This window comes from Elephantulus edwardii, unplaced genomic scaffold, assembly GCF_000299155.1.
Source record: "Elephantulus edwardii isolate Elephantulus edwardi_28Jun2011 unplaced genomic scaffold, EleEdw1.0 scaffold00059, whole genome shotgun sequence".
In the NCBI taxonomy this organism is placed as follows: Eukaryota; Metazoa; Chordata; class Mammalia; order Macroscelidea; family Macroscelididae; genus Elephantulus; species Elephantulus edwardii.
Window position 1 is genome coordinate 13,761,272 of NW_006399809.1, and position 10,146 is coordinate 13,771,417.

Genomic DNA, 10,146 nt, shown 5'->3' on the forward strand with positions numbered 1-10,146 from the left:
TTGTGAAAGGTATTGTTTCTCTTAGTTCTGGCTGTGTATTCTTTTTGTCGCTGTAGAGAAATCCAACTGATTTTTGTATGTTGATCTTGTATCCTGCTACTTTGCTGAATTGGTCAACTATGTCCAATAGTTTTCTTGCTGTGTCTTTAGAGTTTTCTAGGTATACTATCATATCATCTACATAGAGAGATAATTTTACCTCCTTTTTGCCAATTTGGATACCTCTTATTTCCTTCTCTTGTCTTATTGCTATAACCAAGACTTTCAAATAAGAGAGGTAAGAGTGGGCATCCTTGCCTAGTTACTGTTCTTAAAGGGAATGCCTTTAACCTCTCTCCATTGAGAAAAATGTTGGATCTCGGGTTTGCTAAATACTTCTATTATGTTGAAGAAATTCCCTTCCAATCCTATTTTTTTGAGTGTTTTAATCAGGAAAGAGTGTTGGATTTTGTCAAAGGCCTTTTCTACATCAATTGATAGGATCATGTGATTCTTTTTCTTTGCTTTGTTAATGTGATGAATTACATTGATTGTTTTCCTTATGTTGAACCATCCTTCCATACCTGTTATAAATCCCACTTGGTCATGATGGATTATTTCTTTGATGTATTGTTGAATTCTATTGGCCAGTATTTCATTCATTATTTTTACATATATGTTCATAAGAGATATTGGCCTATAGTTTTCTATTTTGGTGGTGTCCTTTCCTGTCTTTGTTATCAAGGATATGTTTGCTTCATAGAATGAATCTGGGAGAATATCATCTTTTTCTATTTCCTGAAATAGTTTATGTAGAATTGGTTACAATTCTTCTCTGAATGTTTGATAAAATTCACTGGTAAAACCATCTGGTACAGGGCTTTATTTGGTCCGAAGTTGTTGTATTACCTTTTTAATTTCTTCTTTTGTAATGGGTCTCTTCAGATGTTCAATTTCAGTTTCTGTTAGTTTAGGTAGGTTGTGAATTTCTACGTATTTGTACATTGGCTCTAGGTTTTCATATTTTTTAGTATAATTTTTCATAATACTCTAATGTTAGCTTTTTTATTTTAGTTGGTTCTTTGTGATGTTGCCTCATTCATCTCTTATTCGTATTATTTGTGTTTTCTCTTTCTTTTATTTTGTGAGTTTTGCTGATGGTTCGTCTATTTTATTGACCTTTTCAAAGAACCAACTCCTAGTTTTGTTGATAGTTTCAATTGTTTTTTCGGTTTTCTATTTCATTTATTTCTTCTCTATTTTTATAATTTCGGATTTTTAGAGGGTGTTGGGTTTTCTTGCTATTCTTTTTCAATTTGCTGAAGATGTTGAGTTAGAGAGTCAATGATCAATTTTTCTTGCATTTTGATGTATTCGCTTATTGCTATAAATTGACCTCTGATTACTGCTTTGGCTGTTTCTCAGAGGTTTTGGTAAGTGGTGTTTTCATTGTCATTTGTTTACAGAAACTTTTTAATTTCATTTTTTATTTCTCCTAGTACCCAGTAGTGTTCTACCTTTTTTACTGTCCAACTTAAATGTATATTAAATAATTGAAAATTCCCTGACTTGCGCCAGGTGTGCAAGGGGCATCTTTGTTCTTTAAAACTCTAAGGAGCATGATGAAGTATATTACCTGATGCACTATGTCCTTTGAGTTCTTGATTGCTCCTTAGCATGATTGTTGATTGTGTATTCAAATCCAAATTTGACAATTTCAGTCTTTACTCCATTTAGCATGGTAATTAATGTTTATCGATCCAGTTATTAGATTTTTTTCTTCTTCTTCTTCATGTTGGCTTTAAGAAGTAAGAAAAAAAAAGGTCAACTTCTAGTTTCCTTGCAAACTTTGCTTATCTGGAATGTCCCTAAGTGCAAACGGTTAAGCACTCACATACCAGCCAAAGGTTAAAGGTAAAATTCTACCCAGAGATACCCTAGGGAAAAGGCCTGGCAATCTGCTTCCAAAATGCCATCCACTGACCATCCTATGGAGGACAATTCTGCTTTAACAAACATGTGGTTGTCAAGAATCAGAATTTAGAGTCAGTTTGATATTGTTAGGTACCATCAAGTCAGTGATGATTTAAAGGCACCCTGTAAACAACAGACCTGAACCTTACCATCTCCTGCACCATTCTCATGACCTCTATAATGCTGAATCCCTTTATGGTAGTCACCACGTCAATCCATCTTTCTTATAGAAAATCTTCCTCTCTTGTGCCAAACCTCTACCTTACCCAGAATGATGTCTCTCTCTAAAGACTAGTTCCTTCTGAAAAAATACATAAAATAAATGAGACAAAGTTTCATCATCTTTGCCTTTAAGGAGTACTCTGGTTGAACTTTTTTTTTATATGGAGATTGCACTTTTTAAGATAAATTTGCTTGTTCTTTTGGCATCCCATGGTATATTCAATGTTTTTCACCAGCATCACAGTTCAAAAACATCAATTCTTCTTCAGTCTTCCTTATTCTTTGTCCAACTTTCAGATGCATAGAAAACAATTGCCAGAGTTAGAAAACCAAAAGAGAAGCAGACACTCACCATTTATCAAATTGAAAGAACTGAAGAAAAAATTGAAGCCTTGAATTGCAACACTGAAGACTTCTGTGGGAAGAGCCCTAAGTGATGTAGGAAACATCAAAAGAGGGTTGAAGGAATACACAAAATGCTGTACCAATAGGAACTGATCAATACTGAGTCACTTCAAGAAGTATCATATGAACAAGAACTGAATACTGAAGGGAGAACAGAACCAATATTGGAGGAAAAAGTCCAAGCTGTATTTAAGGCAAAAAATAAGGTCCCAGGAATTGAAGTAATACCAACTGAGACATTTCAAGAAACAAATGCAACTTTGAACATGCTCACCAGTTGCTGCCAACAGATACGGAAGACAGTTGGGTTCCTGACCAACTGACAACTGGCTTGTTAAACCAAAAACTATTAATAATCACAGTATGCAACTGTTGTTGTTATGTGCCGTCGAGTTGCTTGTGACTCATAGCAACCCTATGCGCCACAGCCCTAAACTCTGTCTTGTGCCAATCGCATTGTCTCTGACACCCCCATCCCGATAAACCCAGTCACTGAATCAATCCACCTCATAGAGGGCCTTCCCCTCCTGTGTTGTCCATCCACCCTCCCCAGCGTGATGTCCTTCTCCAAGGACCGGTCTCTTCTTACAACATGTCCAAAGTATGTTAGACAGAGCCTCAGAATCCTTGCCTCCAAAGAGCCACCGGTTTAACCCTTTCCAGGATGAATCTGTTTGTTTTCCTAGCAATTGAGAGACTAAATTCTCCTCTCACTCTATGAGAGTACATATCAATAAATATTTTTATGGGCCTCAGGGGCTGACTTTCATCTTACCTTTTCTGGACAAGTCTTTCTCCAAAGTTTGGTAAGAGTGACATGGTAGATAAAACTGGAAAGTTACTTTGAATAGTGCTAGCTATGTGACCCACACCATAAATCCTGTGAAAGCATCTTTGTGTTTTTGGTTTTGATTTGACTAGTTTTAGACATGAAGGACCTGAGACTATAATACATTATCCTATTGCAGTTCCCTTTATATAACTGCTCCTACCCTCCCTATACCCCTTGGATACTCATACAGATTTTACTAGTTATCTTTTATTTCTACAATATTTGTCTTAAACTGTATTTCTCTTTATGGGACTGAGTTAGTACACTTAGTAAAATGCTCTCAAGATACTCCTAAGTTAGGGAGTGATTTTCAAAATCATTGTTTCTGTATACTGCGTAGTAGTCCATCATGTGAATGTACCATAATTTCTCAATCTGTTCAATTGTGGTTGGTCATTTGGTCTGTTTCCATGTCTTGCAATGGTGAATAATGCTGTTTTTATAAAGTCTTGATAGATTCTGATGTCAGTTGCTTCAGATTGACTCTAATTCATGGTGCCCTTACCTGTAACAGAACAAAGCAATGTCCAGTATTTGGCCCTTAGGATCATTGATGTGATTAAGTGCATTGTTGTGTCAATCTGTCTCAATGAAGATCTCCCTTGTTGCCAGGTCTTTCCTGATAAAGTATCCAAAATTTGTGAACGGACATCTTTCCATTCAATTTTAAGTGATTATTTTTAGATAGTGCTTGCTACCCTCTTTGTTCTTGTGATTCCTTATGCACCAAGCATACTTATTTTCCCACTGAACTTTGAGGTTAGCCATGTGAATAGCTTTAACTAACACAGCGTAATGGAAGTGCCATTATGGCCCATGCTAGGTTATGAGTCATGACATATTTCTTCCGATCCTCATCTACTCCTGCTGTCACCATGAGGAAAACATGTTGTCTGGTAGTTTGTAGCCCGCATTTCAGGAAGGAAATCCTGTGAAGCAGACATAAATCCAGTTTACAGCCCAGAGTCAATTCCACTAAGCCCACCAAAGTACCGAAGAGTCATAGCTGGCTTATCAACATGTGAGTGAGAAACAAATGATCATTGCTATCTGGGGGCTCTTTGTTACAACGCATAATTGCAATAAAACCCAACTAGCATGTGATTCAAATTAAGACTACTTCAAATAATACTTAGAAGTTCAACTTATTGCAGTCAAGTTCATGTATCCAATGAGTCTGGATCAGTTACAGAACTCCCTTCACTCAATATTGTCTCAATATGAGACAATAGCTAACAATGCCAATGCCACTCAAGATATAATTTGAAGTTCAGATGTCAGGATGATCCCTAAACGCTTTCATTTATGAAAGTCCAAGTAACTGCAAGTGGTACTCACTTCTTTACTAATACTAATGATAATGGCTATCATTCTAGAATAAAAGACTCCCTTCTGAGCTTTTTAAGACTTTCTGTCATTTAGCACCCAGAAACTTAGTGCAGCAGTGTTTTTATCCCCTGTCTTATGGAAACCAAAGCAAAAAGAGATTAATTTTAAAAAAATGGAGAAGAAAGAAACCAAACATTCAAGACCACACAAGTACCAAGCCTGGAGCAAAGATTTAATCCCAGACTGTTAGCTTCCAAAGTTTATTCAGTTTCTCCATTTTGGAATCTAAGACATTCCAAGGAGCTAACAGAACCCTTCACACCTCCTTATCCTGGACACACCCCTATCATAGCTAATTCTTCCTTCTCTGGCCCAAAATGAATTGAGTTCTTAACACAGGTGTGAGACAGTTGCCTGAAAACAGATGTCACGTCTTGGTCTTGTTCATATGGAAATAAATCTCCCAGTGATACAGAGGTGGTCCTGTTTAAAGGCAGAGAGGGGGAGTCCTGAGATCTAGGAACCTGTCAGCCACCTGGTGTGTATGCTGACTGACTTCATTACCTTTGTGGGCTCTTACAAAAAGCCACAGTTATGTTTAATGGGAACTTCCTTTTCTTTTCAGGGAAAGGTCATGCTTCTTAGTTTTCCCCTTTAGAAGCTCAATATTCCTTGTCCTCACATTTATTTTACTGCTCTTACAGCTTTGTGTATTTTTCTTTGGTTTATAGTCTCTGTTTTTACTGCCTTCAAAATTCCTCAAGGACTTCTGAAGCCTATTTATGGTTCTTCCATCTTCTCAGGATGCAATGAAAGGCATATTTCTTTCAGGTGGATCTAACATCGTTAGAAAGGAAACGATCACTTCTTAGAATGTGTAAGCTAAAGAGCAAAAAAAGTAAAATTTCTAGATTATAAATATATATTCATTATAGAAAGAAATAGGAAACACAAGAAAGTAAAAGAAATGTAAAAATAACTCATAATTCTGCCTCCTAAGATTATTGCTTTTAGTTGATATGCAAAAATTTGATCATTTTTCTGCAAGCCATTTTAAACACATTTTAATGTAATTGTGATTTTAAAGTACATGAAACTTTATACCTTGCTTTCTTATTTAATGTTATAATGTAAATATTTTTTTCTTCCAAATAAAAAAAAATTACTAGACAAGTGAGTGTAAAAGTGTGGCCTCTAAAAATTCCTACAATGAAGAAGGGGACCTTGGTCAAATATATTTGTGAAAGAGGTATGTATCATGACTGAAAGAGTTAATCAACATTCTCAATATTAAAAAGATTTCCAAGGCCTCTGCTTTCAGGTGAAAAATGACCAAAAACTCAACAGACTATGTCTACTCTAAGCTTCTGAAAAGCCTCCAAGACCTCATGATTTACCTGCTGACACTATACTGATTCTCAGACACCTCATGATCTACTAACCTGACCATTTACCAGAACTAATTCCATACATTTGAACCATTACCCTCCTTTGTTTCCTTAGATCTTATATTGCAATAAAAAAATACAACCATCCTATCTTCAGGGCTCATATCCCTTCTTGATACTTGGCCCCTCTCCTCATTTGAAAGCGAATAAACTCTTTACTCACCACCTGATAGTTTCACTCTTGAGAATTTTTTCTTACCTTAAGACATGAGTTCACCTAACAATGATGCCATCTTAGGACTTTATAATGTACACTGGCTCACTTAATTATCTGAGAAGCTATGCAATAGTGAAACCTGTTTTATTTATCCAGAATCTCTCAAGTACATTTAGTAATTCATCACTTTTATTATTGGAAAAAAACTATTAGTACCTCACAAAACTAGTGCTCCAGGGCCATTGGTCTGGACTGTTTAGTATAGTGAGAGTCTTAGAGGCCTAGTGGAAATAAACTGAACTGCAATGCCAATGGCAAGCATTTCTAGTGCACCAGTTGCTTTGGAAGAAGGATGGACAATCTCCTACCATGCAATTTACTGCCTCTGAAAACTGGCTAGAAGGTCAGCTATAAATCAGTTCTGACTGGATGATATATAACAACAATAATCAGATGCCCCTTTACCTTCTTACTTTAGATTACTGGTGTTACAGATTTGAGTCTCAAGACTTTAAAAATGACAACAAAAAGCAATTAAACTACAGAAAAACAAAATTGGTTAAAATAAAAACGCATAAGAAACTGAATTGAATTGCAAAATTTGTATGCTGGGCCATGATACCTGCATACATACAACCTCTTAATAGCTGTGTCTAACTCAGGAGGAGCCTGACGAAGAACAAAGATCAGGAAGAAGAATCATGCCTCGGTAGGGGTATGAATGGGCTAAAGAGGTGTGCATGATTCTGTGAACACCATAGAAAATCTGGATTCTAAAAAAGCAAGTTAATCTTTTTACTTAGATTCTTTTTGGGTGTTCATCACAGTCCTTTCTGACAGAGACTATTGTGACCATTTCATAGGCAGGGAAAGTGAAGTGGAGATAGTGGAGGAGACCAGTAGAAAGATACAGCCAGTACAAGCAGAGCAATAACTGGAGCCCATGTCTTCTAGCTGAGACCACGCTCTCTCCACCGCATTGCAGTCGCCTCTGGCCACGATATCCTCCCAGTGCAATGATAGCATTCAGTGCGGAATGAACCCAGTGGTCCAGAGCTAAAAGCTTCATTCTAAAACCATTAGCCACTGTCTCTGTCATTTAATTATCGCCCCTGATTAATCGTCTTCATCTTTATCATCCAGCAGCATCTTCCTCTGGATGCATCTCATGCTTCTGCATATTTGCACCATAAACTAAATCACTCCTTCTGTATCTTGCATTAAAAATCACTTCACTTAATGTATTGAATGTCAACCCTTTTATTGGGCATGTTTAGATGGCACTAGGAATGCAAAATTGAGAATTTATTTTAACAAAGAATATTGAGTAGCAGCTCACAAACCGGCTTCCCATTAAAGGCAAGGAAGTGGAAATGAGGTTGGCATGCTCAGTCAGCTTCATTACGGGAAGACGAACAAAAGGAAAAGAGAATTTGCTAAACTGCTCCACGTCAAATACTTTTTACCTACTGTCTTTTTTGGTCTTGTTTTGTTCTTTCTCGCCCCAACAATTTACAAACTCCTATTTGAATAACACATATCATGTTCTTTAAGTTGTGCAAGTATTATCCTTTTTTGTATTGCCCCATCATTATTAACAGAAAACTAAACCAAAAGTGCTAAACCCACTGCCGTAAAGTCTGTTCTGACAGAGGAGAACTTTTCACTGGGTCTTTCAATACTGAGAACCTTAATAGGACCCCTCAGAGTGACTGGTATATTTGAACAAAAGACCTTCTGGTTAGCAGCACAAGTGAAACAAACTACCACATCAAAAGTCCTTAACAAAAACTGAGTATCTCCTCAAAAACAAGGGAGCTCAGATGGCCCTAATCCCAAGGGCACATGTTTCAAATCCACCAGCTTCTCCTGGGTGATTGATAGGCAATCTTCTCCCATGTGATTAACTGCCTCTACAAACTTGCCAGAGGGTCAGCTATGGTTCAGTTCCAAACTCGATGATTGTTGTTGTTGTTGTTGTTATGTGACACTGAGTCGCTTTTGACTCATAGCAAGCCTATGTACAACAGCCCTAAAACCCTGTTCTACTCTGTGCCAATATCATTGTCTCCAACACATCATTCTGATGTAAGTACAGTGATAGCGCATTAAGGTTTGGATTTGCATCACTCTACTGGCTAGCAAAAGGAGTTCTCTTGTAAGGTAGTGCACAACGTATCAGGCTGAGAACCAGCCACTCAGAAAGATGCACAGTCTCTGCTCATAAAAATCTATAACCAAAAAAGCCTGATGGGGAGTCACTATGAGAAGGAACTGACTTGAATGTAGTGGGTTAATTGTTACGGAAGGAGCCCTAGTGGTGCAAGAGTTAAACCCCACACTGCTAAATGAGAGGCCAAAGGTTTGAATCTCCGACCTGCACCAGCAGACCTGGTGATTGGTCATGTATATGTTATAGCTTAAGAATCCCTGTGGACAAGTTCCACTCTGTTCAATATGGTAGTTATGTGCTAAAATCGTCTTGACAGCACAACAACAATAGTGCATGATGTATATTTCTATGTGTTTTTTAATCATCTGAACATCCTTAACTGCCCTGTCTGTTTAAGTCCTTTGCCATTTGTCTTATTTGTTTTGTTCAATTGAGTTATCTGTCTTTTGTTATAACTATTTTGAAAATCTTTTTTAATATTGAAATTTTATTAGGTATGCAGCTTCAAAAATTTTCTCCCAGTGTATAAGTTGCCTTTCATTCTTTTGATGAACTCTCTTGATACATAAAATACTTCATTTGTATGTGCTTCCCTTATTTAATTTGTATTTTGCTGCTTGTATTTTTGTTGCCATGTGAAATAGTCCATCATTTAAAACTAGGCCTCCCAGCCATATACCTCTGTTTTCTTCCAGGAATTTTATGGTTTTAATTTTCACATTTAGGTCCTACATTCATTTTAATTTGTTTTTCTATGTGATATGATGGTTGGATACTGATTCATTTTCACTATATGGAAATTCAACTTTCCCAGAACAATTTATTCATTTTAAAAGCTATCAGAAAGATAGTTATAATTATCCCAGTGGGTCACATGAAGAAACTTGGAACCACCTAAGACAGATTTGTCCCAGGCCATACACTTAGAAAGAGACCAATCTAAGAACTGTGCCAAATTCTGATTCTAAAGTCCTGTGTTTCATATTGGCCAGAGGGCCTATGAGATGCATTCACTTTTTGCAGAAGAGAGTATCTTAGATTCAGGCCCTCACCAGAGGATATTTGCTTTGTGTTGATTGCTAAAGGCAAGGTCAGAATAAGAATTAAGTTTTATGACTTCTGGGACTGCTGTTAGCTGCTGTCAGATCAGCTTCAACTCAGAGCAACCTTGTATGCAATGGAAGAAAGTCCTGTTTGAGCCATGTCATAATGTGTGCTTAAACCCCTCATTGCAATCAATGTATCAACTCATCTCATTGAAGATTTTGTCTTTCACAGACTCTCTACTTGTCCAAGAAGTATCCTTTTCCCCGGACTACCCCTCCTGACAATGTGCCCAAAGTTAGTGAGATGAAGCCTCATCATCTTCCTCTCTAAGAAGCACCTGGCTTCGATAGTTCATGAAATATTCAATATTCTTTGCTAACATCCCAGTTCAAAGTCATCAATTCCTTTTCCATTCTCCTTATTCATGACCTAACTTCCAAATTAATATGTTGTTGTTGTTATGTGCCGTCGAGTCGTTTACGACTCATAGCGACCCTATGTACAACAGCCCTAAACCCTGCTCTATCCTGTGCCAATCGCACTGCCTCTGACACACCCATCCCAATTACCCCAGTCACTG